Source organism: Pleurodeles waltl, chromosome 7 (assembly GCF_031143425.1).
Source record: "Pleurodeles waltl isolate 20211129_DDA chromosome 7, aPleWal1.hap1.20221129, whole genome shotgun sequence".
Classification (NCBI taxonomy): domain Eukaryota; kingdom Metazoa; phylum Chordata; class Amphibia; order Caudata; family Salamandridae; genus Pleurodeles; species Pleurodeles waltl.
Genome location: NC_090446.1, coordinates 365,148,280 through 365,155,997, shown reverse-complemented (window position 1 = coordinate 365,155,997; position 7,718 = coordinate 365,148,280).

Below are 7,718 nucleotides of genomic sequence, written 5' to 3'. Positions count from 1 at the left end.
TCATTTTATCGGGAGACGTGGGGGAACGCTGGGTGGAAGGAAATTTGTGGCTCCTCTCAGATTCCAGAACTTTCTGCCACAGAAATGTGAGGAACATGTGTTTTTTTAGCCAAATTTTGAGGTTTGCAAAGGATTCTGGGTAACAGAACCTGGTCCGAGCCCCGCAAGTCACCCCTCCTTGGATTCCCCTAGGTCTCTAGTTTTCAGAAATGCACAGGTTTGGTAGGTTTCCCTAGGTGGCGGCTGAGCTAGAGGCCAAAATCTACAGGTAGTCACTTGCTAAAAACAGCTCTGTTTTCTGTGATATGTCCACGTTGTGTTTTGGGGCATATCCTGTCGCGGGCGCTAGGCCTACCCACACAAGTGAGGTATCATTTTTATCGGGATACGTGGGGGAACGCTGGGTGGAAGGAAATTTGTGGCTCCTCTCAGATTCCAGAACTTTCTGCCACAGAAATGTGAGGAACATGTGTTTTTTTAGCCAAATTTTGAGATTTGCAAAGGATTCTGGGTAACAGAACCTGGTCCGAGCCCCGCAAGTCACCCCTCCTTGGATTTCCCTAGGTCTCTAGTTTTCAGAAATGCACAGGTTTGGTAGGTTTCCCTAGGTGGCGGCTGAGCTAGAGGCCAAAATCTACAGGTAGTCACTTTGCTAAAAACAGCTCTGTTTTCTGTGATATGTCCACGTTGTGTTTGGGGGCATATCCTGTCGCGGGCGCTAGGCCTACCCACACAAGTGAGGTATCATTTTTATCGGGAGACGTGCGGGAACGCAGGGTGGAAGGAAATTTGTGGCTCCTCTCAGATTCCAGAACTTTCTGCCACAGAAATGTGAGGAACATGTGTTTTTTTAGCCAAATTTTGAGGTTTGCAAAGGATTCTGGGTAACAGAACCTGGTCCGAGCCCCGCAAGTCACCCCTCCTTGGATTCCCCTAGGTCTCTAGTTTTCAGAAATGCACAGGTTTGGTAGGTTTCCCTAGGTGCCGGCTGAGCTAGAGGCCAAACTCTACAGGTAGGCACTTCGCAAAAAACACCTCTGTTTTTTTCCAAAATTTAGGATGTGTCCACGTTGCGCTTTGGGGTGTTTCCTGTCGCCGGCGCTAGGCCTACCCACGCAAGTGAGGTATCATTTTTATCGGGAGACTTGGGGGAACGCTGGGTGGAAGGAAATTTGTAGCTCCTCTCAGATTCCAGAACTTTCTGCCACAGAAATGTGAGGGACATGTGTTTTTTTAGCCAAATTTTGAGGTTTGCAAAGGATTCTGGGTAACAGAACCTGGTCCGAGCCACACAAGTCACCCCTCCTTGATTCCCCTAGGTCTCTAGTTTTCAGAAATGTACAGGTTTGGTGGGTTTCCCTAGGTGGCGGCTGAGCTAGAGGCCAAAATCTCCAGGTAGTCACTTTGCTAAAAACAGCTCTGTTTTCTGTGATGTGTCCACGTTGTGTTTTGGGGCATATCCTGTCACAGGCGCTAGGCCTACCCACACAAGTGAGGTATCATTTTGATCGGGAGACGTGGGGGAACGCTGGGTGGAAGGAAATTTGTGGCTCCTCTCAGATTCCAGAACTTTCTGCCACAGAAATGTGAGGAACATGTGTTTTTTTAGCCAAATTTTGAGGTTTGCAAAGGATTCTGGGTAACAGAACCTGGTCCGAGCCCCGCAAGTCACCCCTCCTTGGATTCCCCTAGGTCTCTAGTTTTCAGAAATGCACAGGTTTGGTAGGTTTCCCTAGGTGGCGGCTGAGCTAGAGGCCAAAATCTACAGGTAGTCACTTTGCTAAAAACAGCTCTGTTTTCTGTGATATGTCCACGTTGTGTTTTGGGGCATATCCTGTCGCGGGCGCTAGGCCTACCCACACAAGTGAGGTATCATTTTTATCGGGATACGTGGGGGAACGCTGGGTGGAAGGAAATTTGTGGCTCCTCTCAGATTCCAGAACTTTCTGCCACAGAAATGTGAGGAACATGTGTTTTTTTAGCCAAATTTTGAGATTTGCAAAGGATTCTGGGTAACAGAACCTGGTCCGAGCCCCGCAAGTCACCCCTCCTTGGATTCCCCTAGGTCTCTAGTTTTCAGAAATGCACAGGTTTGGTAGGTTTCCCTAGGTGGCGGCTGAGCTAGAGGCCAAAATCTACAGGTAGTCACTTTGCTAAAAACAGCTCTGTTTTCTGTGATATGTCCACGTTGTGTTTGGGGGCATATCCTGTCGCGGGCGCTAGGCCTACCCACACAAGTGAGGTATCATTTTTATCGGGAGACGTGCGGGAACGCAGGGTGGAAGGAAATTTGTGGCTCCTCTCAGATTCCAGAACTTTCTGCCACAGAAATGTGAGGAACATGTGTTTTTTTTAGCCAAATTTTGAGGTTTGCAAAGGATTCTGGGTAACAGAACCTGGTCCGAGCCCCGCAAGTCACCCCTCCTTGGATTCCCCTAGGTCTCTAGTTTTCAGAAATGCACAGGTTTGGTAGGTTTCCCTAGGTGCCGGCTGAGCTAGAGGCCAAACTCTACAGGTAGGCACTTCGCAAAAAACACCTCTGTTTTTTTCCAAAATTTAGGATGTGTCCACGTTGCGCTTTGGGGTGTTTCCTGTCGCCGGCGCTAGGCCTACCCACGCAAGTGAGGTATCATTTTTATCGGGAGACTTGGGGGAACGCTGGGTGGAAGGAAATTTGTAGCTCCTCTCAGATTCCAGAACTTTCTGCCACAGAAATGTGAGGGACATGTGTTTTTTTAGCCAAATTTTGAGGTTTGCAAAGGATTCTGGGTAACAGAACCTGGTCCGAGCCACACAAGTCACCCCTCCTTGGATTCCCCTAGGTCTCTAGTTTTCAGAAATGTACAGGTTTGGTGGGTTTCCCTAGGTGGCGGCTGAGCTAGAGGCCAAAATCTCCAGGTAGTCACTTTGCTAAAAACAGCTCTGTTTTCTGTGATGTGTCCACGTTGTGTTTTGGGGCATATCCTGTCACAGGCGCTAGGCCTACCCACACAAGTGAGGTATCATTTTGATCGGGAGACATGGGGGAACGCTGGGTGGAAGGAAATTTGTGGCTCCTCTCAGATTCCAGAACTTTCTGCCACAGAAATGTGAGGAACATGTGTTTTTTTAGCCAAATTTTGAGATTTGCAAAGGATTCTGGGTAACAGAACCTGGTCCGAGCCCCGCAAGTCACCCCTCTTTGGATTCCCCTAGGTCTCTAGTTTTCAGAAATGCACAGGTTTGGTAGGTTTCCCTAGGTGGCGGCTGAGCTAGAGGCCAAAATCTACAGGTAGTCACTTTGCTAAAAACAGCTCTGTTTTCTGTGATATGTCCACGTTGTGTTTTGGGGCATATCCTGTCGCGGGCGCTAGGCCTACCCCCACAAGTGAGGTATCATTTTTATCGGGAGACGTGGGGGAACGCTGGGTGGAAGGAAATTTGTGGCTCCTCTCAGATTCCAGAACTTTCTGCCACAGAAATGTGAGGAACATGTGTTTTTTTAGCCAAATTTTGAGGTTTGCAAAGGATTCTGGGTACAGAACCTGGTCCGAGCCCCGCAAGTCACCCCTCCTTGGATTCCCCTAGGTCTCTAGTTTTCAGAAATGCACAGGTTTGGTAGGTTTCCCTAGGTGGCGGCTGAGCTAGAGGCCAAAATCTACAGGTAGTCACTTTGCTAAAAACAGCTCTGTTTTCTGTGATATGTCCACGTTGTGTTTTGGGGCATATCCTGTCGCGGGCGCTAGGCCTACCCACACAAGTGAGGTATCATTTTTATCGGGATACGTGGGGGAACGCTGGGTGGAAGGACATTTGTGGCTCCTCTCAGATTCCAGAACTTTCTGCCACAGAAATGTGAGGAACATGTGTTTTTTTAGCCAAATTTTGAGATTTGCAAAGGATTCTGGGTAACAGAACCTGGTCCGAGCCCCGCAAGTCACCCCTCCTTGGATTCCCCTAGGTCTCTAGTTTTCAGAAATGCACAGGTTTGGTAGGTTTCCCTAGGTGGCGGCTGAGCTAGAGGCCAAAATCTACAGGTAGTCACTTTGCTAAAAACAGCTCTGTTTTCTGTGATATGTCCACGTTGTGTTTGGGGGCATATCCTGTCGCGGGCGCTAGGCCTACCCACACAAGTGAGGTATCATTTTTATCGGGAGACGTGCGGGAACGCAGGGTGGAAGGAAATTTGTGGCTCCTCTCAGATTCCAGAACTTTCTGCCACAGAAATGTGAGGAACATGTGTTTTTTTAGCCAAATTTTGAGGTTTGCAAAGGATTCTGGGTAACAGAACCTGGTCCGAGCCCCGCAAGTCACCCCTCCTTGGATTCCCCTAGGTCTCTAGTTTTCAGAAATGCACAGGTTTGGTAGGTTTCCCTAGGTGGCGGCTGAGCTAGAGGCCAAAATCTACAGGTAGTCACTTTGCTAAAAACAGCTCTGTTTTCTGTGATATGTCCACGTTGTGTTTTGGGGCATATCCTTTCGCGGGCGCTAGGCCTACCCACACAAGTGAGGTATCATTTTGATCGGGAGACGTGGGGGAACGCTGGGTGGAAGGAAATTTGTGGCTCCTCTCAGATTCCAGAACTTTCTGCCACAGAAATGTGAGGAACATGTGTTTTTTTAGCCAAATTTTGAGGTTTGCAAAGGATTCTGGGTAACAGAACCTGGTCCGAGCCCCGCAAGTCACCCCTCCTTGGATTCCCCTAGGTCTCTAGTTTTCAGAAATGCACAGGTTTGGTAGGTTTCCCTAGGTGGCGGCTGAGCTAGAGGCCAAAATCTACAGGTAATCACTTTGCTAAAAACAGCTCTGTTTTCTGTGATATGTCCACGTTGTGTTTTGGGGCATATCCTGTCGCGGGCGCTAGGCCTACCCACACAAGTGAGGTATCATTTTTATCGGGAGACGTGGGGGAACGCTGGGTGGAAGGAAATTTGTGGCTCCTCTCAGATTCCAGAACTTTCTGCCACAGAAATGTGAGGAACATGTGTTTTTTTAGCCAAATTTTGAGATTTGCAAAGGATTCTGGGTAACAGAACCTGGTCCGAGCCCCGCAAGTCACCCCTCCTTGGATTCCCCTAGGTCTCTAGTTTTCAGAAATGCACAGGTTTGGTAGGTTTCCCTAGGTGGCGGCTGAGCTAGAGGCCAAAATCTACAGGTAGTCACTTTGCTAAAAACAGCTCTGTTTTCTGTGATATGTCCACGTTGTGTTTGGGGGCATATCCTGTCGCGGGCGCTAGGCCTACCCACACAAGTGAGGTATCATTTTTATCGGGATACGTGGGGGAACGCTGGGTGGAAGGAAATTTGTGGCTCCTCTCAGATTCCAGAACTTTCTGCCACAGAAATGTGAGGAACATGTGTTTTTTTAGCCAAATTTTGAGGTTTGCAAAGGATTCTGGGTAACAGAACCTGGTCCGAGCCACACAAGTCACCCCTCCTTGGATTCCCCTAGGTCTCTAGTTTTCAGAAATGCAAAGGTTTGGTAGGTTTCCCTAGGTGCCGGCTGAGCTAGAGGCCAAAATCTACAGGTAGTCACTTTGCTAAAAACAGCTCTGTTTTCTGTGATATGTCCACGTTGTGTTTTGGGGCATATCCTGTCGCGGGCGCTAGGCCTACCCACACAAGTGAGGTATCATTTTTATCGGGAGACGTGGGGGAACGCTGGGTGGAAGGAAATTTGTGGCTCCTCTCAGATTCCAGAACTTTCTGCCACAGAAATGTGAGGAACATGTGTTTTTTTAGCCAAATTTTGAGATTTGCAAAGGATTCTGGGTAACAGAACCTGGTCCGAGCCCCGCAAGTCACCCCTCCTTGGATTCCCCTAGGTCTCTAGTTTTCAGAAATTCACAGGTTTGGTAGGTTTCCCTAGGTGGCGGCTGAGCTAGAGGCCAAAATCTACAGGTAGTCACTTTGCTAAAAACAGCTCTGTTTTCTGTGATATGTCCACGTTGTGTTTTGGGGCATATCCTGTCGCGGGCGCTAGGCCTACCCAAACAAGTGAGGTATCATTTTTATTGGGAGACGTGGGGGAACGCTGGGTGGAAGGAAATTTGTGGCTCCTCTCAGATTCCAGAACTTTCTGCCACAGAAATGTGAGGAACATGTGTTTTTTTAGCCAAATTTTGAGATTTGCAAAGGATTCTGGGTAACAGAACCTGGTCCGAGCCCCGCAAGTCACCCCTCCTTGGATTCCCCTAGGTCTCTAGTTTTCAGAAATGCACAGGTTTGGTAGGTTTCCCTAGGTGGCGGCTGAGCTAGAGGCCAAAATCTACAGGTAGTCACTTTGCTAAAAACAGCTCTGTTTTCTGTGATATGTCCACGTTGTGTTTTGGGGCATATCCTGTCGCGGGCGCTAGGCCTACCCACACAAGTGAGGTATCATTTTTATTGGGAGACGTGGGGGAACGCTGGGTGGAAGGAAATTTGTGGCTCCTCTCAGATTCCAGAACTTTCTGCCACAGAAATGTGAGGAACATGTGTTTTTTTAGCCAAATTTTGAGATTTGCAAAGGATTCTGGGTAACAGAACCTGGTCCGAGCCCCGCAAGTCACCCCTCCTTGGATTCCACTAGGTCTCTAGTTTTCAGAAATGCACAGGTTTGGTAGGTTTCCCTAGGTGGCGGCTGAGCTAGAGGCCAAAATCTACAGGTAGTCACTTTGCTAAAAACAGCTCTGTTTTCTGTGATGTGTCCACGTTGTGTTTTGGGGCATATCCTGTCGCGGGTGCTAGGCCTACCCACACAAGTGAGGTACCATTTTTATCGGGAGACTTGGGGGAACATAGATTAGCAAAACAAGTACTATTGCTCCTTGTCTTTCTCTACATTTTTTCCTTCCAAATATAGGAGTGTGTGTAAAAAAGACATCTATTTGAGAAATTCCCTGTAATTCACGTGCTACTATGGTCACCCCGGAATTCAGAGATGTGCAAATAACCACTGCTCCTCAACACCTTATCTTGTGCCCTTTTTGGAAATGCAAAGGTTTTCTTGATAGCAATTTTTTACTCCTTATATTTCAGCAAATGAATTGCTGTATACCCGGTATAGAATGAAAACGCACTGCAGGGTGCAGCTCATTTATTGGCTCTGGGTTCCTCGGGTTCTTGATGAACCTACAAACCCTATATATCCCCGCAACCAGAGGAGTCCAGCAGACGTAACGGTATATTGCTTTCGATAATCTGACATTGCAGGGAAAAGTTACAGAGTAAAACGTAGAGAAAAATTGATGGTTTTTTCACCTCAATTTCAATATTTTTCTTTTTCAGCTGTTATTTTCTGTAGGAAACCCTTGTAGGATCTACACAAATGACCCCTTGCTGAATTCAGAATTTTGTCTACTTTTCAGAAATGTTTAGGTTTCTGGGATCCAGCATTGGTTTCATGACCATTCCTGTCACTGACTGGAAGGAGGCTGAAAGCACAAAAAATTGCACAAATGGGGTATGCCCCAGTAAAATGCCAAAATTGTGTTGAAAAATTGGGTTTTCTGATTCAAGTCTGCCTGTTCCTGAAAGCTGGGAAGCTGCTGAGTTTAGCACCGCAAACCCTTTGTTGATGCCATTTTCAGGGGAAAAACCACAAGCCTTCTTCTGCAGCCACTTTTTCCAATTTTTTTTGAAAAAAACGAAATTTTCACTGTATTTTGGCCAATTTCTTGGCCTCCTTCAAGGGAACCCACAAAGTCTGGGTACCTCTAGAATCCCTAGGATGTTGGAAAAAAAGGACGCAAATTTG